The sequence below is a fragment of the Pinus tabuliformis genome, chromosome 1_1, assembly GCF_031772625.1.
Source record: "Pinus tabuliformis cultivar Carrire ecotype Pingquan chromosome 1_1, CPIR1, whole genome shotgun sequence".
Lineage (NCBI taxonomy): Eukaryota > Viridiplantae > Streptophyta > Pinopsida > Pinales > Pinaceae > Pinus > Pinus tabuliformis.
The window spans coordinates 882,941,726-882,969,405 of NC_142297.1; the positions used below are offsets into that span (position 1 = coordinate 882,941,726).

At 36.7% G+C, this 27,680-nt stretch overlaps 1 pseudogene; it reads right to left on the reverse strand.

Moving 5' to 3' along the window:
- Positions 1-13,483: 13,483 nt before the first annotated feature.
- LOC149217192 (putative receptor-like protein kinase At1g11050 pseudogene) lies at positions 13,484-20,168 on the reverse strand (annotated as a pseudogene).
- Between the last annotated feature and the right edge of the window lie 7,512 nt (positions 20,169-27,680).

Here is a 27,680-nt window from a genome sequence, read left to right on the forward strand (position 1 = left end):
GCTACTCCTACTAATTCATTCTTTTTCTTTCTCTTGTCTTTGTTGCATCAAACGGTCTTCATTGTTGTTGGCATCTTTTACACTTTTCTTTCACTTCTTCATTCTTTTTCTTTCTCAAGTCCAAGGGTCCATTCTCTTTATCGCCGTCTTCATCCTACATTATCTTATCTTTACATATTTCTTGTACTTTTTTGTCTCATCTTCTTTTATCTTGGAGTATGCTTCCTTATCTCTTGATGTGTTTGTTTCATTCATGGAGTCACTTGCTTCTTTATTTTTCTTACATCTTGTTTGTTGATGTTGCTTATGCTTTCTCTGTCATCTTTTCTTCATGGAGTCTACCTCTTTTTATCTCTTCTAGATATGTTATTGTCATGTTCTTTCACAATTCTACCTCTAAATATTTTATTATGCCTACATAAATTGTTTCTTGTAAAATGTACATCTCCATACAACAAGACACTTACAAATACATCCCTATAAAAATATGTTTCTTTTTTGGTTGTACAATGTCCAAAAAGGAAACCTATGACACTTGGATTGGAAACTTAATTGACACACCAATGAATTGACTTTAACTTCACTTTACGTTGACTCCAAACTCTTAATAATTCTCACATAATTAGTTGACCATAAACTTAAATCAAGATGTTGGGTAAGATCAATTATGCACCCCTCTTTATACAATACATAAATGACCTCTTTATGATTCAAGTTTAAACTTGAATCCAATTCAAACTATCAAATTCATCTTCTATTTACTCTTCACATAAATAATTTGAATTTATTTTTTATCTTTAAATTTTAATAACCTATTGTACATGAACCTAAACATTTACTTGACTCATAAACAAGATCATTCAATTCAAACATGGAATTTACATGAAACTTTTGCCACTAGCAAACTGGATATTCATATCAATGAATGCTTTATTCTGATTCCAAATGTTACATGACTTATGACTATTTTGAATGCTTCATTTCTTTATCCATATAACCCTTTATTTCTTTACAATTCTTGTCCAAAAATATAGGTGATTTCAAATATTAGTACATAATATTATTTCTTGGTAGAAGCATAAATGACTATGCCATACCTTCTTTGAATAATTGTAATTTCTTTTATCTTTAGCTAGTAAGCACTACATGTGAACTGATATCTCTCTTTCTAGTTGGCACATGTTTTACATGGACTCCTTGAGATAATCACAAGAACCACAAGTACTTTGGATGTAGTGACAATTTTGGATATGTGTTGTTATTGTTGGCCATAACAACAAATCACTTATTTTATTTTTATGCTTCCTATAATTGATCTCAACTTTGCCAAAATGATCTCATTCCAATGTGGCATATACAGGTGGCATATTATTCTCCTCTCTTGATTTCTAACTTGCTTGTTACTTGAATTTGCTACTACCTTATTCTTTTAAGAAAAATTGACACTAGGTACTTGCCTTTATTTTCAACATTTCAATTATGTCTTGAAATAAATCATTACCACAAGAATTATATTTTTCAATTGGAACAATTGAAAACGAATTATGCCAAAAACTTCATCATTTGTACTTTCAAGCCTATGATCATATTGGATTTGGTATTGGATCTAACACTCATATTGCAATCAATTTTCTCTTTGACTGTTCTACTTCCTTCATTTACAAAATATTGCACCAAATTCACTTGAATTCTTTTGAAATTTTAACATAATTTCTCTATTACAAGTACACTATGAATTCTCCCAGCAGATGTTATGATTGGCAGACAACCATATACCAATTTCTCTCTATGTCTCTGTCTCTTCTTCATACAATATATATAATACTTGAATATGCTATAGTTATAATGATTCTCCTCTTAAAGATCACCATGAGCACAAGTAATAAACTATTGTTAAACCAGTCGACCTATTTCTTACATCAAGTAATACATTATAATCACCACTGTTTAAGTGAATTGGTTATTTATTATATTTTCATTTTTAATGATATTTTTTAGAATTATAATCCACCATTTTTCAATATGTTTGTTGCAGGTTTAAAAAAATGAAGATCTAACACTCACTCCCATCCCCTTGTCCTATCTGGACTATGGGAGGTGACACCTATTTGATGTAACCTCATGTGCAAGGTATGTTATGAATATGGGGTTACAACAACCTATATTTATCAAAGTCTTAAACCTTAAAATAAATTCCATCATCGCATCCAACTAATCCAGAGATTTCTAGATATTTAAATTTCACCTCAATTCCAACCCTGGGTTGAAAATTATTCCCATCCAAAGTTTTTCCAATCATATTAGGCAACATCATCATTATGCTGCCAAGATATTCATGTCTGGCCCCTATGACACTGCCATGTCAACATAGTGTAGGGTCCACTAAGTCCTAGCTCCATGGTGGATTGGGGTACTCCATAGTTATATCTAGTTCACGTACATCTAAGCCTTTCAACTTTCTAATAGCCCTCACCATGCTTAGAGCCTTAGATTCCCAAGTTGATTTCCAAATAATATATGGTCCAAGACATATTTGGGGTTATACATTGGTGTGTGCCCTCATTATACCCAGGTCCACCCTCGGATCCTTGACTGTCGAATATGAATGGATTTCAAAAAGGGGAATCTAGCCCCAATGTAATCCAGCCTCCACATAAGTGTTTTCTGTCACCTAACCCAAAATTCTAGGATCTTAGATTCAAAAGGATTTTTCATAAAGAAATTTGGCCCTTAATAACATCTAAGCCACTACAAGGGAACTAATCTTTATCAACCCTGGCCACCGGATCTTAGGATTTTTGCAGACACACTAGGGAAAGGGAGGCCAATGTAAAGGGAGTGACTATAGTCTCTAGGAGTTGGTGTCCATCTTAGTGATTGTGCCTGAGTGTGAAAATGTCTAAAATTCTTGTGCACCATGAACATGATTTTCTGATGGTAATTCCCAAAAGCTTAGATTTGACTTATGAAGCATTTTTTAAGTTTGAATTGACCTCTTATTGAGTGTGAATTAGCTTAATGCAAGAGTAGTGATGATCATGGTTGGATTTCATCAAACTTAAGCACCTTTGACCTAGTTCAAAAGAGGAACTCACCCTACATGTTTAAATATCTCATTTTGGGTCTGTGTAATGGTTGGATTGAGGAAGTAAAAGGTTTGCAAAAAGGGAAGAATGCACGAGGTATATTGAAGAGAAAAATTACTTTGTGTATATGTGAAAATGATAGAGGAATGGAGAATGTGATACAGATTGACGTTGAATTAGTTTGCAGAGTTCATGATGTTGCATACACATCATGATGCGAAGAAATAACTCATCAATTGTTGATGAAGAAAAGGCTATGACAGAGTAATATTGATCATGGTTATATGCTTACATTTTGTGATTGTAGAGATTCTTATCTGAGTTCATTATTGTGGTAGCTGATGTATGACTCATTGTAGTAGAGATTCTTGATGTCATGCATGTCTATATGGTTGTAGCATTGATCAGTACATAGATATGATGTTGAACGTTGAGTTGAGTTTAATGTAAGTTGTGATGGATTTGAGATAGTGCTTGATGTTGTGTCTTTGTTTTTGGATTGTTTGTTTATGACAACTTTTGTCCTATTGTATGGCTCAAAGCATGAGAGGGTTATGTATCAGTGATTTTGAGAGTTGAGTTTGTGTATTTTTATTGAGCTTATCATGATGTATATTTGAGGATTGAGTTTTTGAGTTGATGAGAGAAGTTTTGTTGCTAATGTATTATGTGGTTTTAGAGTTGTGCTCGAGTCAGTGCTTTATATGCATGTTGAGTAGTTTATATTGGGTCTAGTCTAAAAAGTTTTCAAATGCGGTCCACATAGAGGATGAGGGTTGTGGCCTTTGACAAGTGGTGTCTTCCCAAGATAGGAGTAATGATTTCATGCTAGTGGTGGCTTAGAATTAGTTATATGGGAGTAGAGGCTTTCTTCTAGTGGTAGCTAGAAAATTCTTGGGTGTTGGGGAATCCAACAGCTGGTGGCCTGCAAATGTCATGGGTGTAGTGGATTCTAGCTGGTGGTGACATCCAATCTATGTAATGAATTTTCTTGACAGATAATAGAAGATTTAGAGTAGTGCAACAACAAGTGTGCTTTTTCTCATGGAAGGGTTTCCACCATATATCTTTGTGTCTCCTTATGCATGGCTATCTTGATATTTGTTATGGTGTTTTATCTGTTGGTTTCGAGCTAGCATTTCCAAATATATTTTTATTATGCTTGGTTACTAGTTGTTTTATGCTTTGGTGAGAAGATTTTAAAAGTTAATAAAATCCCTCACTACTAATTCACCCCCCTTGTCACACCCCCAGGCCGGTGGTAGTCTTTCAACTGCTCTTGGCAAGGTGCGGCACCACCAAACACTTTCTTTTCACTAATACTTATGTTCATGGACTACGCCTAACCATATATCCTACTTAGTTTGTGTTTCTCAACCAAGTAATTATTATGTTTCCTTTATACCAATGAACACCCATACACATTCATTATCATTAGCAATTATACAAGAGCACGCAATTACGCAGTATAAAAGGAGGGGCAACTCCGTGAACAATGAGTCTACTCGAATGATATATTATACAATCTTTCAATGTTACAAAGCTTACAAGTATACTTGGGAAACACCAAGTTTCATACTTAGCCAAAATTACAACTTCTCACACCTTCATGTGATAAAAAATATTCTTTGCCCAAGTCGGGTGGGCGCGCCCTCACACGAGCTGCCAACCAAACTTCACAACTGAACCTTCGCACGACAGGCGGGTGACCTCACCGGAGTCCCCTATCTTCCACCTCCGCATTTGTCTTCGCATGACGGGCGGGCACTCACATGAGCCACCCAAGAACCCGTGCCAACCAAGCGCTTGACGCCTCTACCCGTGCACTGTACCTTTTCCTTCCTTCCAAGAACTCATGCTACCTTAAGGAGCTGCCCAAGGTTGGGCGCATATGACCTGCGCCTTCACCTTTGCTGCGTCTCTTTATCACTTCACACTTCTTGCGTTGAAGACTTGTTGAACGCTTGAGTGATTTCTGTCCAAATGAAACTCCATCACATTTTATTTATACGGTGCATTGGGCAAGTCTTGGCTTCCCAAGCCGACTTGCCAACGCCCTCACATATCGTTTGTTGCTTGCGTTATGTTGGTCGGCCAACACTTCAATGCACATCCTCCACAATATATGAGGTCGGCCCATGGGTTGAGCCTTCGCTCCCCACGCCTATAAACCTTCACTCGTCCTCCTTCCATGCGTATTATAACATATCCTTCACGCACTTTGTCAAGGACTCGCACTTCGCACTTTTCTCCAACCTTCGTTCATCACCGAACTCAGTCGCACATCGAGTGGGCGTGCCTAGGAACCGCAGGTCCTTACATCCTCCTCCACCTGAAATCGTTGTCATCCTCGACAACATACCATCCTAGTAGCCATCCACCAAGATCAACATCAACAACTGTTTCATCCTTGGTCCATGATATCGATTCCTCCATATACTGCAAACATCCCTGCAACATATGCAGAACTTCCATCTCCATCATGTGTCGTCCCATCCTGTGAACTGTCCTCCTTGCCTGCCTGATGCCAACATCTCTCCGTGCACTTCCAAACCCCATGTTTGAACTAGTTGGGTAGCTAATCCAACTGTCACGCTCAAGCCATGAGAGTGAACATCCTTATGCCTTCACCAATCTATCTCGGATTCTGCCTCATCTCAGACTCACCAAGAATCTCACCCATGCTCAGGTCCATGGAAACTCCATCCCATCTGCAACATGTCATGATGCTTGATGCCAAACCATCCCTGCACCATCTGTCATACCTGCTCAACATGTTTAAGGACTCACTGCCATGAGTAGCTAACAATGAGCCCCATCTTCTATGTCATCTAAGAAGATGTAGAGGGAGTAGAGCCTGAAGGCTCACCCTCACTAATAAGTTAAATCCATCTTTCAGGATTCTCTATCTCCATCCTCTGTAGATAAGTGACCCAATCCTCCTCTCAGACATTCGGCCTCACATAAGTCTCCTCCTCATCATCATCATCCTCAACCACTTCTAGCCTTCTTGACAGGTCCAAGATACTATCAGATAGTGTCCTAATGACCAATGACTGCTCGGTAAGCTTTGTCTCAACCGTAGACAACCGCTTACTCATGTCTTTCATCTGCTTATCATCCTCCATCTGCATCACTGCTAGTTTACAATCAGGTCTTGTCACACCAATGGGTACATCTTCCCTTCCATCGTAAATGTACAACTTCTTCAAATGTGGAATAATCATAGCATCAAATTGTTTCAAGAATTCCATCCCCAGCACAGCTTCATAGTCATCAATCCGCACTATAGTGAAGTTGACTTCCCCAGTCCATTCACCTAGTGTTGTGTCCACTCTTTCAACTACACCAAGAACTGAATCAGGAGGAGAATTCACCGTCTTCATTTGTGCCTTCACTGGTACAAATTTTAGCCCAATTCTTCTCGCAACATCTTCACTCATGAAGTTGTGAGTAGCCCCACTATCCACCATAGTGAATATATCAACACTCCCAATCTTCATCCGAACATACTCCAAGTTGTTCCTTTCAAGATCTCTCCGAGAGACCACTTCTGTAGCAACACCACCACCAAGAATCTGTATCATCCCCATAGAAGGTTCTTCTTTCTTTGTATTAGATTGTGCAATAGCAGCCACTTTCGGTATAGAAGGACAATTCTTCACCGTATGTGGTTCAGCACAAATCCAACACTTCAATGGCTTCTTCATCTTCTCATCTGACTTCGAAGCTTCATATTTCTTCTTCTCTTTCATCTTATCAGATTTCTTTTTCCTCTCATCAGAAGTCTCATCATAATGTCCACCAACCTCTCCACAGTAGTAAAATCTTCTTCAAGTGTTTTAATCTTCTGCCTCTTCACTTCATTGTGTGCCCAAGGCTTCAATCCAATAATGAAGTTGAACACCTTGTCCCTCTCCGCCATGTCAGGAAGTTCCAGAACCGCACTTGCAAACTCCCGCTGATATGTCTGTAGGTTCCCTGTCTGCTTTATGAACTTAATCTTCATCCTTGCTTCCCACGTTTCATCCTGAGGACTGAAATGAGCCTGCAAAGCTTTCTTTATATCATCCCAAGAAGTAATGTCATCAGAACTACCATTGGCAATCTGATCCATTTGTCTTCTCCACCACATCTTAGCATCCTTCGTCAAGAACTGAGCAGCTACCTTCACCTTTGTCTCATCATCGAATAGACCCAAGCATTCCAAGTATTGCTCCATATCCCAAAGAAAGTTGCCAAGAATTTTCGTGCTTCTTGTACCATCATAAGATTCTGGTTCCTTGACTTTCACATGAGACACTCCTCCACTTGAGTTATGTCTCACAGCCTTCTTCAACAGCGCGATCTCATCGTTTGCACCATCAAGATATTTCCGCAAGTTCACGATCTCTGCCAGACCATTGTCCCTTACTTCTCCAATCTCCTTGACTTCATTCTCAAGTTGTGTATACTTAAGATCGGTGTACTCATGCCGAGTCTGGAGTTCATCAAACTCTTCCCTCAACTACACATGATCCTCTAGCTCTTTCATGACTAGATCCATCTTTGCAGTCCAGTAAGATTCCAATGCCTCCACTCTCTCTAATATCTTGTTTATCCAAGCCTTGGTCGCAATGTGGCTAGATTCACTCGATCTCACACGAGATTCACCTGCCATTTCTGCTTCCTTCTTCCTTCTTTGTGATCGAGTATCAACCATCCAACAGCTTCACCAAGTTGCCTGCAACCTGAACCAGCCCTTGTTCCACTTGTATGTGAAACAACTTCCTTCACCTGCAAGTACCTGTGTCACTGTCATCAGCTTCCAAGCTTCTTCAACCCTGAGTACCACCTGTCAAGCTTTTCACCATCAACCAGGACATCAGCTTCCTGCAAGACTCCTTCAAGTCTTCAGACTAGCTCTAATACCACCTGTCACGCCCCAGGCTGGTGGTAGACTTTCAACCACTCTTGCCGAGGTGCGGCACCATCGAACACTTTCTTTTCACCAATACTTATGTTCATGGACTACGCCTAACCATATATCCTACTTAGTTTGTGTTTCTCAACCAAGTAATTATTATGTTTCCTTTATACCAATGAACACCCATACACATTCATTATCATCAGCAATTATACAAGAGAACACAATTGCACAGTATAAAGGGAGGGGCAACTCCCTGAACAATGAGTCTGCCCGAATATTATATTATACAATCTTTCAATGTTACAAAGCTTACAATTATACTTGCGAAACACCAAGTTTCATACTTAGCCAAAATTACAACTTCTCACACTTCCGTGTGATGACCAAGATTCTTTGCCCAAGTCGGGCGGGCACGCCCTCACACGAGCTGCCAACCAAACTTCACAACTGAACCTTTACACGATGGGTGGGCGTCCTCACCCGAGTCACCCTTCGTATACTTCCGCACGGTGGGCAGGCGACCTCACCCGAGTCCCATATCTTCCACCTCCGCGTTTGTCTTCGCATGACGGGTGGGCGCTCACTCGAGCCACCCAAGAACCCGTGCCAACCAAGCGCCCAGCGCCTCTACCCATGCACCAGGCCTTCACCTTCCTTCCAAGAACTCGTGCTACCTTAAGGAGCTGCCCAAGGTTGGGCACACACAACCTGCGCCTTCACCTTTGTTGCGGCTCTTTATCACTTCGCACTTCTTGCGTTGAAGACTTGTTGAATGCTTGAGTGATTGTTGTCCAAATGAAACTCCATCACATGTTATTTATACGGTGCGTTGGGCAATTCTTGGCTGCCCAAGTCGACTTGCCAATGCCCTCACATATCGTTTGTTGCTTGTCTTATGTTGGTCGACCAACACTTCAACGCACATCCTCCACAATATATGAGGTCGGCCCGTGGGTTGAGCCTTCGCTCCCCATGCCTATAAACCTTCGCTCGTCCTCCTTCCATGCTTATAATAACATATCCTTCGTGCACTTCGTCAAGGACTCGCACTTCGCACTTTTCTCCAACCTTCGTTCATCACCGAACTCGGTCGCACATCGAGTGGGCGTGCCTAGGAACCGCAGGTCCTTACACCCCCCCTCTCAGTAGTGATCTAGTTTCCAAGGGTGGAGATGGTGATGTATCTGGAGTCCATAAGTGTGTATATTGACTATGTATTTCCTTGGAGCACTCCTCCTCAAGCTTTGAATCTGGCTTAGGGGTGTTTGACTATAAGAAAGGTTACATTGCATTCATCTTGAGGTTAGGTGGAGAGTTTAAGTCCTAATATCAGTTGTCATTATTTCATATAACATTAGATAAGTAGTTTAACTTATGTTGTTTGTGTATTGTTACTTCATTGAATGGATGGACTTGGTATTTTGGTATGTATTGTTATCAAGTAATTTATATGCTTTGTGTAAGATTGAACTGTGATATATACATACACACGCACATGTGAATGCGAGCTAATTGAGCCTCCTTGTTTTATAATAATTAATATGATGGCCTGTAGGTTTCATTAACCTAATAATAGCTATTCTAAGGAGAACTTTATCAATCTTGGAAGAACGTAGTCACTGTATATAATCAACAAGAAGCTCTAGAGTTGAACCTTATCCAAATTTATGTGATTAACTTTGTTTTTGGGTCGGATGAATCCTAGTTGTGTGTAGGATAAAGTTTGCAGGGTAGAAAGGTCCCTAGTGTAAGTGAATAAACAAAGAGAAAATCCATTTTTAAATGGGCAGGGTCAGGCACAATTTTGGATCAGTGTCCAGGTGGCCCAGGTTTGGACTGAATGCACCCACACAACAGAAAAATAACCATGGAATGTGAAGCCCGAGACTTTATGGCTTATATAGATTGGCAATAAATCTAATCGAGGCCATGGTAAACGTGGGGGAATCACGAAAGCATGGTTTCATGAAGTTTAATAAAAACCCTAATAAAAAAATTATAACGTGAAACTTTCACAAAATGACATGAAGCTAGGGTGGGGCCCCAACTGCTTATTCAGGTGTTTGGGATAGTTTCCATTGTCATCTCAGAAGATGACCCAAATTGTTGAGGACCTAAATGGCTCGAATGGCCTCAAGTGGGACCTAATATTATTTGAGTCTTGAACTATTTAAAGGCTCAATGTATTATTCCAGTGTATTATTTTGGGTCCAGGGTTGCTCGAGGCCTAAACTTGTTGGGGACCCTGGTATATGTTTGGTGGGTGATCGGGGCTCAAAGTCCCAAACAACCTATTCAAGGCAAGGTGATGTGGTACATGACATGCTAGAAAGCCACAGGGATTTTCGCATGGGTACCATGTGGGTGCCACGTGGCAGTACCTTGTTTACTTGGCAAGGTTTAATGGCTAAACTTTAAATTACCACATAACCTTATGCGGTTATTCAACATGGTTTCAACCATGCGGTCCTTGGTCATTGATCGTGTGCATAAAACATTCATTTGTATGATAGTAAAAATGATACCCTAATGACACTAAATAATGATAAATATTTTCGAAAAATTCTTTTGTTGAGCCCCCCTCCCAACAAGTGTTTCCAACAAAAGAGCCTCATATTTTTACTAGATACCCATTTTTATACATCTCAATACCTATAAGCCCCCCAACACTTACAATATATTGACTTCATTTTTCATAATTTTAAAACCCTTTTTAGAAATGAATGTGATCAAATATTGGTCAACTATGTGAAGCCCCATAGCTTCAACACATAAAATTATTGTATATAATAAATATTGTTTCTATACAATCCATGAGCAAGTAAATGTGAATGTCCATGCCTTTTCAATATATGAGTCATTTGGTATTTGAATATTCTCATCATTTAATAATAACTTTGAGTTATTTGGGATTTATCCTTTCCTAGTTACCACCATAGTTACCACCACAATGACTTAAATGTGTTTTTTTATAGTTGAAAATTAATTTTGAATTTTAAATTAGAATAAAAATACCATTCTAAAGCTGTTATAAAAATACATTTTAAATTTAATATTATCACTATTTTAATTCACACTATAACATTTTAATTATTTTTTAAAAAGATCAAAAGTTCAAAAATATTTTAAACCATTCAAAAATTCAAATATTGATAATTACATGTTTTTACAGAAATACTATAATGTTGAATTATATCAGATTTGGAAGTATATTGACTACCTATTTTCAATTTTTGTTTAACCAAAATAACTAATCTAAGGATAACCATGAATAGATTGATATGATGTAGAGTCCATATTCCATAATACAATTTTTTGCTTGCAAAAATTTCCAATTAATATGGAAGATGAGTGGATGTGGGTTGCAAGCTTTGTATTTTACCCTGAAAGAATGTGGCAACATAACAGAATCAGATGGTAGGAGTTTCATGATATGTAATGGACAATATTTGGTTTTCAATTGTTAGCTGGGAAATGGGTTCTAGGAAAACAAGAGGATTTTTATGAGTGGTGATGAATGATTATTAGACAATTAAGAACGGATAAGAAAGCACACGCATGGTTTCAATGTTTTAATTATTTTCAATTTTTTACTATTCATTCTATTTTATCTTCTCGGTATACAAAAATATTATTTATATTTTCATTGACTTAAATTCGTCCCAATCTTATGGCCTTGCTCTATAGCTCGTGTTTCCTTACTTTCATCTTCTTTGTATACAAAGATATTATTAAAGTCTTCCATTTTTTTAATACAGAAATATTATTAAAGTCTTCCAAATATTATGGCTTTGCTTTATAGCTTGTGATTCCTTCCTTTCTTCTTTTTGTATACATAGATATTATTAGTCCTTGCCATCTCGCATCCGGCAGGGACTATAGTAATCGTTTCGGACGGAGATAGCATTAGTTCGACCTGCTTAACCTCATGAATATCCACCTCCTATCGCGAATATCCAAACTTTTTAAACTTTTTTGCCAGTATTCTTTTTCATCGCCTTATTTGGCCTCTTCCCGAGGCAAGAGGGCGGAAAGCATATGTTATATGCTATGTTTGCTTCAAATTTGTAAATTTAAATTCAAACTAATGCTGGACTAATGCCAGCATTAAATCTCAGGCATTTTATGTTAATCAAAATGTGTTCTATATAATACAAAACCATCTTATGATAGGGAAGCACCACTGCATTGATGCCACCTGCACATCATGCATTACTCTGTCATTCCACCTGCACACCATGCATTACCCCGGGCATGCTGGATTGTTGTCTATTTAGGATCTCTTCCCCCTCGTCGGCCATCTCTGAGACTGTCTCGGCTGTGGCGGGATTTCTGTGCAGAGGGCGCAGATCATTCAGGTATTCTTGAAATCAAGAATCAATTTAAATCCTGCAAAGATAAATGTAATTTGTTAATAGCAGTAATGTATTCCATTAATCGTAGAGAACGCAATGTTGGATTCAACAACTACCTATTCTGGTCTCTATCATAAAATCTCCCATTTGTTAATTTTCTTGTTTGTTTGACAGACCGCTTGTTTGTTTGACAGACCGCGTAGGTAAGTTTTACTGATCATGCAATTTGGTGTAGGCCATCAAGAAAGTGGACTTTGTTATCTCAGCTGTAGGGGATTTCCAGCATGCAAGTCAGATGAATATCATCAAGACCATTAAAGAAATTGGAGTCATTTCATGAAAATTCGTGGTGACATAAAGGTAATGTTCTGAGACTAGTTACCTGGTGCCATTATGTAGATTGCGTGCAGACAGAGTCGGTTTCTTCAATTGTTGTTCCTGGACTTGTTCTTCCTGCTTTTCCTAGTTATTTTGGGCCGACGCAGCAAAGGGGTCAAGCTCGTGGGTTGGACTATCAGAGCCTAATTCTGACGGACCTGAGCATAGAATTGTTCAATTATTTATTCATGTAGAGAATACAAAAATATTCATATACATTTAGTTGATTCAATGACTTTTATATTTTAATTATTAATGCCTATTCTGCATTATTAGTTCGTGCCTTTCCTACAGGCAACCAACACTCCTGTAATTGATCTTCGCTTTTAATAAATTCTAGAAGTGGAATTGTTTTTACCTGTTCTGTTTTTCTTTGTTCTGACTAATTTATCCCTATGTGGTCTCTTGGCAGGAGATTCACAATGTTGTACTTCACAAGGATTCATTTCCAAAATGCTTCCTGTGTATAGCTAATCCTCTTAGGATCTATTTCAATTTCAAAATATTTCTAAAATCTAATTAATTTGAATTCGCCATGAAACCACATAAAAAAATTAGCTGATTACCGCAAATTTGTCGAATCTTGTCCGCACTGTTACGATCCTCTTTTTCGCGGCTGCCCTCTGTTCGCCGAAGCCCTTGCTTTGGACCTGAAGCCTCTTATTTCTTTCTCCAAAGGGGCAGCAGTAACCCATGGTTAGTTTTGTCCTCTCTGCAGTTTCTTGTTTGCATGTTGTTGCATTTGAACATCTTTCTTACCAAATGTGTCCATTTATTTGAACTTGAGCAGATAAATTCCATGCTGCCTGATCAGAAGCTGTGGCCAGACCCTGAAGCATTCTTACGACATCCACAGTATCATCAAGATAGTATTTTGCTTTACTGGGTTTCTGACCAACTGTGCATGCAAATACTTCTGCTATCGGAGAAAGTGTAGGTCCTGACATAGCATTTGTGATACCCTCAAACATGTCCTCATCTGACCTGTCATCTCCAATGCACAGGACAAAGTCTGGTCGTTTCCCTCTCTGCACCATTGTTGACAGAAGGCGCTCTGCTACTAAACCTTTGCTTATGCCCTGCAGATCCATCAAAATAGATAGATAATGCAATCAGATTATGAGCTACTAAATGACCCTTGCTCCAGAACAAAATATTGAAAAATAAGTGCAGCCACTGTTTGCAGGGATTCGCTTTCTCAAAAAACTTGTAATAAAAACTACCAGATCCGCTACTCATATGCCTTCTCTGTCGTAGGTAGCTATGGATCAGCGGCTGAAGCAGCTTAAGATCCCTCGCTCTGTTCCGTTTCCCTCCCCAAAAAAACTAGGCTCTAGCAAGAGAAACAGCGGCAAGACCAGCATCACAGCGGCAGGACCAACATCACAGCCATGCCAACAAACCAAACTACCAGCTGTGTAATCAAGAATTGCTTCATGTTTCGGTTTCACACTCATTATACAAACGTTTAGTGTGAAGAACCGGCAGGTGGTTTGCATGCAAGCCTCGAGTAACATTTGTCGCTACCAAAAATTATTTTAAGAGAATACAAGACATTTAGATGCAGATTAATAGAATTACTAATTACCGGGGCCCGAAGCGATGCATGTAGACGACCATATATATTCAAATGCATATCGCATCTCCATCCTTCCCGGCGAATCACGTGTCGAAACTGGATACTACAAAAAATTGATATAGACATATTGAGAATCAACCTACCTACAATGTCAGAGATACCAAAATCATGATCTCTGCATACAACTCATTTAAGGACGGCAATTTCACGAGCAGTTTATATGTATATGATAAGAAATCTATCCGCTGGTTTGTCTATAACGAGGCAGACAAAAGCAATGTTGTGCTACTGCCGCAGAAAATTATCCTAGAAATTATCATGTCTTAGTATTCTTTGAGGCGTGCAGAGTCCAGACTATATCATACACAAGCAGGTACTAACTAGTAAATAATGGGATACAATATAGTAATCTCTTAGGCCTGCTTACTATATTTTATATAAACAGGTACAAAGTAGTAAACACTGGGATACAATAAACGTTTACCTAGTAAGTACAGTCTTCAATACTCTTGAAAGAAACACCAGTAAAGATTGTCTATGTCCAACATCGTTCTCTTCTCTTAATTTTGTTGATATAAGCCTTTCTCCTACTGCACTCTCTATCATCTTTTGGAAACTTGGTTACATAAATTTGTTTATTTAAAACAGTAAAGTAAGAGTTACATATATTTGATTATTTAAAACAGTAAACTAAATATTTTCAGTTACCTTTATATCATTGCATTGGGTTTGAGATTACAGCTCAAGCTCTATGTTTGAAAACAATAATACTATAGTTATATAATATAAAGAATGAATATGACCTTTTTGGAGAATGAAAATGCAATAGAAAAAAATTTAAAAAGGGAATATGTCTTCTGCACTCACATGAGACACTGCACTTGCAACTTTCTTATTACAGCTCAGATATAGGGATGCCAACCTTGTAAAGTTGTTCTGTGATTGCTGCACCTACAACTCCTGTGTAGAATGCTGCAATCTTTAATGCAACAAGTGGTATATGCCTCGTCTGCTGCGACAGAGTTACGCAATGGATTTGCAACAGATGATGCGACGTGATAAACAAAGAGACCGTTCTGGTATGCATGTGCGACCATAGCTACGATCATTGCGTTTACAACCATATCTGCGGGAATCTGTTAAACATCAAACGAACAATATCAAATCTAAATACTGAGCAGTCTATGTATTTACGAACAACAACATAGCTAGGGGACCTTAGACGTCGGCTCTGCTCCATATGACCCTACCCCTAGGCAGGGACTAGTTGCCTTGCAACTCATCTTGTTTATATTTTCATTAAGTTAAAGTCTTCCGAATGTTATGGCCTTGCTCTATAGCTTGTGATTCCTTCCTTGGCTCTCCTGGGCTCTCATGAGAAACCAATCACCATGGATGAAACTCACTACCCACACATTAGCGTTTTTCAATATTTGTACCATTTATTACAAGGTTCAAAAAGTCTTTGGACGCTATGTTAATGGTATGTTTCTTAGCTTGGACTTTGTAGTTGATATTAAGAAAGGGTGTTTTTTCTTGGCTTAGTCAAAGTTCTTATTTGACATTAATGTAGTTAATTCAACTCCCCATTAGTAGCCACGGAGGGAATGAAAATTATTTCTTATTCACCCGACTTTGTTTTGATGTCTTCCACAAGCTAGTGTAGGATGATTGAAAATGAATAGCCATGTTTGCCGTGACAATATAATTTCCTTTGATCATCATGACATCAACATTTTTTCAATGTTTTTTTAATTCAAAATCTATGTTGATGTGGTGTTTTTAATCCTATTAAAATATATGTATTTTGAGTATATATTTGTGCAAAGAGATCAAATTTGTTAATGTGTAAATTTTTTTTGAATGCAAAATACAAAATGTTATTTTTCCTTGTTTGAATTCTATTTTTGAATGCTAAATAGAATATATATAAGATCAAATAAAAATTTTAATTCTAAAAAATTATTTTTTTCTATATATAGATATATATGAAGTTGATATTGACATAAGAAAAATATAAGATTTAAACATCTTATTCATATATTGTTTTTACTTCTAATTACTTTAAAACCTTTTTTTTTAATTATTGCTAACATTATTTTTCTATTTAGAACATAATTTATATTTTAATGAGGGTATGAAGGACAGACAAACTTACACATCCCTCATATTAGGTTATAGAATAAGCCTCTTGACTTAATTAAAATAAATCAAAACTATGTAATAAAAAATTTATTTTCATTGATAAAAAAATTTCTTAACTCTTTTTATTAGTATAATTTTGAGTTACCCTACATGATAACAAACAGACAAAAAAATAAATATCCTCACTAGTAAATATCCTTTCCATTTTTACCAAAGAAATTGGGATTAGTTAATGTATAGTAGGTGTTTAGATAGCCATGGTTTATTTATTTTTGGTTATTCATTAGCCCCTTTAAATGTTGTTTTTACTAGGTAAAAAGAGTTAATAATAATTAAGTTAAATATGGATTTTGAATAAATTTTAGTTATATTTTTTATATATAATTATATTTTTGTAAAATATAATAAAATAAAATATATTATTAGCATTAGCTTGATTTATTATTAGTATTTCATAATATTATTTTTAATTTAATTATTTTTACTACCTATGTGTATTAAATTATTGTATATAACAATTAACCATAATTATTATTAAAAAAAAACATATTTTTATTAAAAAAAACATATTTTTAAATATTTTAATGTCACTATTACTTTCAATTATATGTTTTTAGGTAATTATAATATTTTATTTTAAATTAAAAAATAATAATAATTATAAAAGTTATTATGATCAATTTAATTTATTTGTTTTCCTTGTAATTAAAAATATAATTAAATTATAATTTATATATTAATAAAAAAGTTTTTACACAATCAAATTATTCTTAATTATATAATTTAAAATTATAACTTAGTTTTCACATCAATAATAACTATCACTCCTTATTTGCTCATATATAGTTGATTCATTTATGTTATTTAAGAAAAATAACTCTATTTATAATTGTTATTTAAAAAAATCACTTATTGACAAATATAACTCTTTTCTATCTGTTGATATAGAGTTGATTCATTTATGTTATTTATGTTAATGAATTTAGGCTTATGTGATCCATATTAAATTTTTGAAGATCCTTCTGCAAAAATCACATAAAGATACTTTTGTCAAACGCTTTTCGAACCAACCAGTGTAGTTCATTGTCAGGGCAAGTTGAATGAGCAGATCTCGCTTTGCACATTAAAAAACAGGGCAGAATATCCAATGACCCAATTTTACAAGGTAACGGCTAAAATAAGAACAGCTAGATTTGACCGAAAAACGACTAATTTAACTATAATAAGGGGTATTTAAGAAAATCCGCTGCAAATATAATTAATAATTTAATAATTATTATTTAATTGTTATTTAAAAAACGCTACTTCACTTAATTGTTATTTAGAAAACACTGCTTCACTTAATTGTTATTTAAAAAAAGCTACTTCACCTGCGATTGTTATTTAAAAAAAACCCACCCCACCTTCAATTATTATTAAATTATTTTAAAAAAACCACCCTTCCTGTAATGGCGCATTGTTCCTGTAACGGCGCACGGGTGGTCCATACAAGAACAGGGTAAAAAGCAAGTGAAGCTTTTTCATTTGTTCTAGTATTCATTTGAAAACTGTTAAAACATACATAGATCGTTTGCGCGCAGCCATAGGATCGACCAATTTACCAACAGACAGTCGAAAATTCGTAGAGCAGAGAGGCCACTTATAAAAGATACGTGTGGCCAAGCTTATCCTCGTTCATGACGGTCATAGCTATACAGCATCCTTCAAAAACTCGCCATGACTGTGCTAAGCATAAATCTAACTGATTTGTTAGGTAATGCCGAACATTTTAGTATAATACAGCTTGCTTTAACAAAATTGTCTGTCATCCAATGCACTCCCGCCAGCCTCCAGTTTGCTTGCAAGCAAATATAGACATGTACTCATGAACTACATTCGCTCAAGGAAAGCTCGACAGCGCTAACATTAATGACAAAAGAATCGCTTGATTCACCTGTCTCACATGGACCTGGGCCTTGCAGCATTAGTGGCAAAGGCCTATCTGGAATTTCAGGAATCTCGGTCTCACCCTTCAGCATCTTCACGGCTTCCACCATTCGAGGTCTGAATGCCACTATAACATGCGAGCACAAAATACCCACCAAAACAAATCTCTCCATCACGCTCTTCGACCCGCTCTGCCAGATTCTCTCGTCTACTATTTGACTGCTTTTGCCTTTCTTCGCTAGTGTCCATGCCCAATCAGTGATAAGATAATGCGCGGCCGACTCGGCAGAGGTGTCCAACGCCCTTCTACCGCTCATGATTTCCAACAGAACAATCCCAAAGCTATACACATCGCTTCTGTCTGTCAGTTGACCGTACAGAGCGTACTCTGGGGCCAAGTAGCCGTGCGTGCCTGCTACTCTAGTCGTGATATGGGATCTTCCTTCTTGAGTCATCATCCTCGCCAGACCAAAATCTGCCACACAGGCATTCATTTCGTCATCCAGCAGAATATTGGTGGTTTTTATGTCTCTGTGATAAATCGGGGGATCGATACCGTCGTGCAAATAAGCCAACCCCTTGGCAATGCCGAGGACAATGTTCCTGCGCTGCGGCCAGTCCAGAGGCCGGGACTTGGAATTTTCTCCAAAGATATGCTCATCCAGACTTCCATTGTGCATGTAATCATATATCAGAAACCGCTGGTGACCTTCCCTCTTGTCGCTGGCCACACAGAAGCCCCTCAAAACGACCAAATTCCGTTGCCTGACGCTGTTGATGATCTCCACTTCGTTGAGGAATTCAGAATCCCCCTCCGGCGTGCAGTTCCTGATTCTCTTCACAGCTATCTGCCGAGCATCCGGGAGCGTTCCCCTGTACACCGTACCGAAACCTCCTCGGCCGATGAGATTGGCGTCACTAAAATTATCAGTGGCGTCCCTGATCTGTCGAATGTCGAACGACACTGCTCCATTGTTGGGCCTCAGCACTGCCTGTAGGAGTTTCTCATTCCGCCTCACGAATCTTCTGTGCGCCACAGCTTTAGGATCGATCATTGTTACCAACAGACAGTAGAAAAGCCCTAAGACGAAAGCGATCGCAATACCAATAAAACTGTAGGCTAAATATTGGCTACGAGACACGTTTTGGACGAAGGGCAAGCTGAAGATACACGTGGCAGTATCTATGTTTTTCGGGCCGAATTCATTAACCACTCCAGCGGCATACAGACAAGTGAAATACCAACATTTCACAATTTCAGATTCAGTTTTGTTTGTCACGTTCTTGAACTTGTCTGTCAGCATGTTAATGGCGAGTTTTGCACCCTCGTTGCATTCCGAACAGCAGACCCGATCTGTGAGATCGCCTTTGCAGGCCGAGTCCACGGAAGAAGTCACCCCTGTGCGAATCCAGTCTTGCGTTGTCTGTATGCCGTAGCACTGGCGTGGGCTCGAAACAAACGTAGACACATTGAAACAACTTTCCACCAAATCTGGTGAGAGAGCCAGAGATTCGAGTTGCTGCCGATACATCCCGAGACAGGAGACGGCAGAAGCATGGCTGGGAAGCTCAAAAATGGACGCGTCTTTCAAATACTGAGCCAATCCTATGCCCATCACCCCCCGCAACGTCTGGCAGCAATTGTCTTTATTCATCACCGGGTTACAGCTGGACTTATCCCATGGCAGTTGACGGACATAATCAAGGTCGAGTGGACATTCGGTCTCAGCGCTCAGTACCCAATTCAACGCCAATAATTGCATCACCAAAGGGATAGTATCCATATTCATTTTCGCTAGTCGTACTGCTTGCTAACCCAAAAATAGAGGCAATCACGGCGGCCGACACATTGTGGCCTTCAGGTTTGCCGCATTGGTGGTAAAGATCGCCGCCAGGCGAAATTCCAGAACAATTTTTCTGCATTTACAACGTATTCGACGGCGTGGAACATTTTTGAAATGTAAAAGTGATTGGTAAAAAAAATTCAAATCGGAAAGTTTCCCTCAAATTCTAGACAAAAATTTACTAAAAGCCCTTATTTCTTGTCACATTTTTGACCAATTTGCTGAAATGAGACTTTTACAAATACAAAAGGAATATAAAGAAAGATGGGAGTAGTGCCCTTCTGTAGTTACACACAGTTGATATCCATTTCTTAAACAATTTTTGGTGTTAAAGAATTAAGATTAGTAAGCTATGGTGTTTAGAAGATTCTTCTTCAACAAATAACCACCTGCAAGCGACAGATAAAGTATGAAGTAACAAATTAAAAAAAAAAAAACCATTATCAATTTTTCACTTTACAACCCTGATAAATTTAGATAAATATTGAATTGCAGGGCAGATCGCCGCATACCTGTATTCAATTCAAACGCGTGCACTGATAATATGTCCTCAAGCCCTGTAAAACCAGCTCCTGCGGACGCGAACAGACATCTATTAAGGTCTTAACGGCTAAATCGTAAATCCCGTGTGAATTTCTTCAGTAGTTATTAAATTTCTAATTAAATTATTAATGATGCTACCAACCCTTTAACCTTGCATTGAGGCATATGGTGCTACCAACCCTTTCACATTCCATTGAGGCAGAGGGTGTCGCTTTCATAGTCGGATCATACAGATATGTCCTTTTCATGGAATGGGAAAAAAGAAAAATATAATCATTATGGTAGGCGATGCAATCATGATTCATATCCGTACTTCCAAATTTTCTTGCATTCGCTATACTCCTAGATGGATCCGGACCGATTTCTGTCGTTACGCTCACGCTAAACTTAAAGGTAATACCTGGTTTCTAAACCGTCTTCGTCCAAAAATACTTCAAAACATCTGGCGAAACTGTTTCCCCAGAAAATCTAACCAAACTGTAGCGCAATTGTCGCCGCATTTCAGTTGCTGGTGGGCCCTCTGTCAATTCAGGGATGCTGTGATCCTTGACGTTAATTTCGCCGAAAATCTAGCGGAACCCAAGCACCGTCTTCGCAGCGTTTGAATTGTTGGCGGCGGGCCTGTCAATGCAACTATGCAGTGATTCTTCGTGTCGAGCGATATCATACAACACGTGTGCGTATTATAATGGATCCATTAAAAGCGTGAAAACCTAATAATGCATGTCATTGTTCGGCAAGAATGAGTGGTCGATCATGGCGTCTGTTTTTAGCTATTAATATCCGAAAAAAATGCAAAAGTCAAAAGAAGAGCAGGGATGATGGGATGCAGCTGGTATTGTCTTACTGTGGTTATCAGAATTCTGCAATTGAAGATGTATCGACTGTGCTGGACATAAAGCCATGCAGCCAAGATTGGGTTTCTTTCAGGTTAGGCCTTTATTATATAGATTAGTCAACTATTATCTGGGCGGTAAATGTGCATAAATATCACTTCGTAATAAGAGGATCCGAACACTTACTTTATCATATAAATATTTTAGATAGGTAAATTATCAAAAGCCTGTTAATATTATCAAATATTTGTTAAAAGTGACTCAAGCTGGAACCTTCAACATTCTGTATGCTCTCAGTTTATTAGAATGCACGTTAATTTATTTATGGTCATTACTCTAGAAATCTGGGAAAACAAATCATTTTACCTTTCGAAGTGATTGCTTTAACGACTATTACGGAAATCGAATAATTTACCTTTGCATGTGACTATTTTAGTCACCGCAGTATATCTATTCATTTGTGAAATGAGGTGGTATTTGTCAAATTATATTAAACATGATTGGATTTTGTTTTTTATATAAATAATGCAATGCAATGTAATTTTGGCCTTTTTTTTTTAATGGTTTAAATGTTTTAAGATATTGGTGTAATTTATAATTAGTTTGGTAAGTTATAAAGTTGTTAGTATATTAGATAAATTAAAATTTAGTACAATTTTATAAATTAAATGATAAGTAAATGTGGTTAAGTATTAATCCATGATAAGTATGGAAACACTTATACTTGATATATCTCATATTACTTATGAAAAAAATCATAAAAAGTAACTAAATTACAATTTTATTTTAAATTATTACTATAAAAAAAGAATTAATATATGAGTTAGACAATATTTTTAACCATCTAGATTTACCCCTATTTTAGAATGGAAATGCTTGGCTTGTAAATAACATTTGTTACAATATCACAAGCCAATATCATGACTGATCAATACCACAACTTAATATCATAGGTGTTGATATGACATTTTATTTAATTAAATAATTTAAGATAAATTAACTAAAAACACATAATTAACTTGGAGATAAATCTTAACCTTTGATCTATAAGACATATTCTATGGAAGTTAAATCTCTAGAATTCATCTAATAATTACTAATAATTAGCTTATAATTATGTAAAACTTATTTTCGAAAATACATGTGTATCCTCATAATTAATAGGTAATATTTAAAAAAACATCAATAACAAAAAATATTTCAACTTGGCCACATTTCTTATTCATACCTATAAATTACTAACCAAAAAATATTAATAGGTATTAGTGGTTTTTTTTCCTATTACAAGGGACATGTAATTCTTTGAATACATAATATGGACATATACATGGAATTTTAAAAAAATATTTCAATTCCTTATTGCATGAAAAGGAACATTCCATAACTTATTATCAGGGAGCTATGTAATTTCTTTGTTCAACATGGTGCCATGTGGCATTTAAAAAAAGTTGTGTAATTCCTTTTTTTTTTTGCTCAACAAAGAGTTGGTAGAGTCATATGCAATAGTGAAGTAGACACGGCAAAAAAAATATAGCCATGTTAAGAGTTGGTGTGATTCTTAGTGATTCGATAACTCATATTCTTTAGGGTTATGTTTTTTAAACCCCAGTCTTACAAGTCACCAACATGCTAACAAGCCAATAAAGCATGGAAATGGTAGGTGATGTTGCCCATGTCTTGTATTCCATGCCATTAGATTATTTATAGAAAACATAAAAAAAAAACATGGAATTGGTAGCTGATATTGGCCACTTCTCCTATTCCACAGTGTTAGATTATTTTCAGAAAACATAAAAATACAAGAAATTGGTAGGTGGTGTTGGCTACATATGTGAGAATAAATCTATAAATGAATAAGTTTCAATTACATGTCAATTTGTTAGAATATTCTAAATCACTTTGGTAGAATATTACTATTTTTAACAATAATAGATCCATAAATTTAGGAATTTACTGAATTTCATTTTCTCTATAAATGTATCCCATTTGATGCAATCAAGATAAGTTATATCCCATCCTTATGTTATTCTTTTCTATTTATTTCTCTGATTTCGTATCAAAGCTAAGGAATACGATGAGTCAGGCTACGCACATAGCGAAAGCGAGAATGCGGAAATGTGGAAATAAACAAGATCCGTGACTAATACTTTAATCACAGCGAGGGAAGAGGGAAGAGCTCCTCTACTGCGCAATCTAGCATCACAAATCTGTCTTTGAATATATTTGAGTATGAATGCCAACAAGAGTATTAGTTCATAATAAATACCAGGTCTGCTTAATCGCTCCAATATCTGACAATTCTTCTGAACAATATCCTCGTGCCGAAACATGAACTCTGGCCCAACAGTCTACTTCTGCATCTTTGTGACTTCTTCAACCTTAACAAGGCTCATACAAGTTCGAGAATAGAATCCAAAACAATCTACAAAGGAGACATAGATTTACAGAAATTGAGGAATCTTTATTGATGAACTTCAAAACTCAAGTATTACAAAGTTGCTTCTCAAGCAATACCAAGTTACTTCTCCAGTAGAAAGGCTCTCTAAATTTCTCAAAACCCGAATGCCTCTCTTCCCTAGTATTCATCTATTTATAGATCCTCCCAGTTCTGGGTTTGGTGATACCTCCATATCAGATATGAGAGAATCTTACTTTACATCAAAATCAAATCCTTACATCAGATAAGAGAGAATCCTGCTTTTGGGTAACCTGGGGGACATCCGCACAGTATCTTACTTTACATCAAAATCAAATCCTTGCAACAGATATGAGAGAATCCTGCTTTCAGGTAACCCGGAGGACATCCGCACAGTAAGTCAATCATAAAATATTTTATAGTTATTCTTATCCCTTTATTTAATTATATATGTTGGATTGATTACACTGTAAGAGATTCTTTTTCAGGGAACCTTACGAAAAACCTGTCTGCCACCAAAGTCAGACAGAAAGACATTACAAAATGACAAAATGTTCTAGTTTTTCACGAGAATAATGATGTTCTCTGAACCTAGTCAAGGAGTCATTATTAAAATACTATGAGTAAATTTCTTCCTCACATTCCCAAATTGGTACTTTAGCATATTCTAGTACTTCATCCCGAAAAAGTAGTGGGCCAAAAGGATTTAAATATGGATCTATCATGGCATGAAATGACTCATAGTCATGTGAAGAGCCATTCATATTTCCCCTGAATCTTCTGAAGAAAAGATTTCGTGTAATAAACCAATGAAAGGATCCATTGGCGCAGAGTGCTACAAGCATGTGATAATTGGTGATATTGCTGATATCCAAAATCCTTTTGTATAAAATTCCTGATTGATGTGCCCGTGGTCCTATAAATCCAGGAAGTTGTAATAACTAGAGAGAGAGTGGGTAAAAACATAGAGGACTGATACCATAAACGTTCCACCATTCTTTAAACCATTTAGGTGTGGGGTCTTGTTCTTCGATTTGTGTAACTTGTATCCCATGATATCTAAAAGAAAACTGCACATTACAGAAAAACGAGTTAGTTTTATTTTCAAAACACATACCTGTATACTAGGCTTTCTCTTCACATTCATGATCTTCAGAGTTCTGAAGGTTGGGTGGCAATAGGAAGCGATCAATGTAGATTTCACAGCAGATTAGATTTTCATCTGCATCTTTGTGTAATGTGAAATCAAGATTTCTCAAATCTTGAAGAAAGCTTAAAGCTTCAAAAGCTTCATCATTTCTTTGCATTTGATCATCCCATGAGAAATAATGTTGTCCAGTTCCATGCTGATATTTTATTTCTTTTATTGGAAACCAATCTGCTGGATAATCGGGTAGAGGTTTCTGCAAATTCAAAGTGTGAGAACCATTAGCACATTCAATGTGAATCTCATTTTCTAATATTCTTATGACGTTACATCTGAGATTATTTACATCATTTCTCTGTAAAAATTCCCGGTTGAGAAGATCTGCGAAGGAATTCTTAACTTCAGAAATGAACTCTACATCAAAACGATACTGGGCTAATGTCACTATCCATTTAACCATTGCTGCATCTTCAAAGTCACATTTATGGATAGCAAACTTAAGGGATTGGCAATCTGTTTTGACTGTAAAATGTTTCTAGATCACAGAATATTTGAATTTGGCAATGCCAAGGCAGACAACTTTAAGTTCTTTCTTTAGGCTAGACCAATTTTTTTGTGTAGTTGACCAGATTCCAGAGGCATACTGGTAAATTTCATATTCCATTTTCTTTTTATTAGGATCATGTTGGCATAAAATTGCACCCCATCCGATATCACTGGCATCTATAATGATGGTTTTAGGCCATTCTTCATTGATTGTGCTTAAAGGAGAAATATTCCTAATTTTTCCTTTAATTCTTCTGATTGCCTCTGTTAAATCCTCTGTCCATGGAATTGGATCTTTTTGCAATCTTTTATTCAATAAGACTCTATCTTGGGCACAATGTCTGACAAATTTGGAGATGTAATTCAAACTACCCAAGAATCTTTGTAGTTGAGTTTTATCAGTGATTCTGTCTGGAAATTTATCTATGAAATCAAGACTATGTTGCATAATGTAATATGATCCATATTGAATCACATATCCCAAGAAATCTATCATAGTCTGAAATAACTTCATTTTTGAATCTGATAAAACTATACCTTTTTCTTTGACTTTCTTGTAGAATATATTAAGATGATTTATATGAGAGGGAAAATCTGTAGAATAAATTAGAACATCATTAATATATTTCTTCAAGAAATCATCCATACCTTCAAAAGTTTCATCCATAATCCTCTGGAAGGCAGATGGAGCATTTACTAGTCCAAAGGGCATAATATTCCATTCAAAATTTCCTTCTAGTACTAAAAAAATTGTTTTCCACTTATCTTCTTCTTTTATCCCTACTTGCCAGAAACCAAACTTTAAATCAAACTTGGAAAAGATTTTTGACTGTGATATCTAAGACAAAAGCACTGAGGGCTTTGGCAAGGGATAAGCATCATAATCAAGAATATTATTTAGAGGCTTGTAGTTTACTACCAATCTTGGTTTTCCTCTGATAATCTCTGAATGTTTGTTGACATAAAATCCAAAACAAGCAATAGGGCTATGAGATTTTCTGATCAAACCTTTTTGCAGTAAGGATTTTATTTCTTCTTTAAAATACCTGACTTGTTCAAAATTCATCGGTATTGCTTTTGATCTTCTGAGTTTTCCATGAAATTCCTTTTTCAAAGGCAATTCTACTTCATATTTATGAATATGCCAAAAGGAATTTGGATCTTCAGAACAACAAGTTTTAGTTTCTGAGAGATCTCACTTATTTCTTTTTCAAATTTGCCTTTCAGAAGATTTTCATCAATCTTGAGCATTTCTTTCTTCTTCTCCATCTTTTCCAAGGTATTTTGTAACCTATCAATTTTTCTCAATCTATTAGGAGAATTGGAATGAATAAAAGAATAGAAATAATCTATACCTTTGAAGAGAAGAAAATATCCCCATTTCTGTGATTTCTCATCATAAGTGCTTCCATGTCTTCTGAAATTGCTTAGGAAAGGAGTTCCTAAGTACATAGCAGAATCAAGCCCTGTGACTAATGGAGCATGAACTTGAATTCCTTCAGATTGAGAAACAAAGACATCTATTATAGCTTCTTACGTTGTCTTGATTTCTCCACTTGCAGTAACAACTCCTGGACACTTTGTCTTTTGTCTTTGAGGATAGGGAATTATAGTGCTGCTTACTATGTTCAATCTTGAACCTGTATCAATTAGAACCTTCCACCATTCTATGGAAGAACCAATTCTGATTTTCATTTTTACACAGTACATTACATTTGCGTTCATTGCATTCATTCCTAATCCAGATCTAGGATCTTCAAATTCTTCATCTGGAATTTCAAAGTCTTCAGATTCGAAAATCCCTTTCATTGTATCATGATATGGATCAGACTATCTTTCTGGTTCTTTCTGTTCTATCTGTGAAGATTCTCCTTTTATGGGTTGTGCATGTAAAGAATGTATATTGTGCCCCTGATGTGCTTCAATGCATAGCCTTCTATTCTCTCTGACTTCTTTTCTGAGATCTTTGA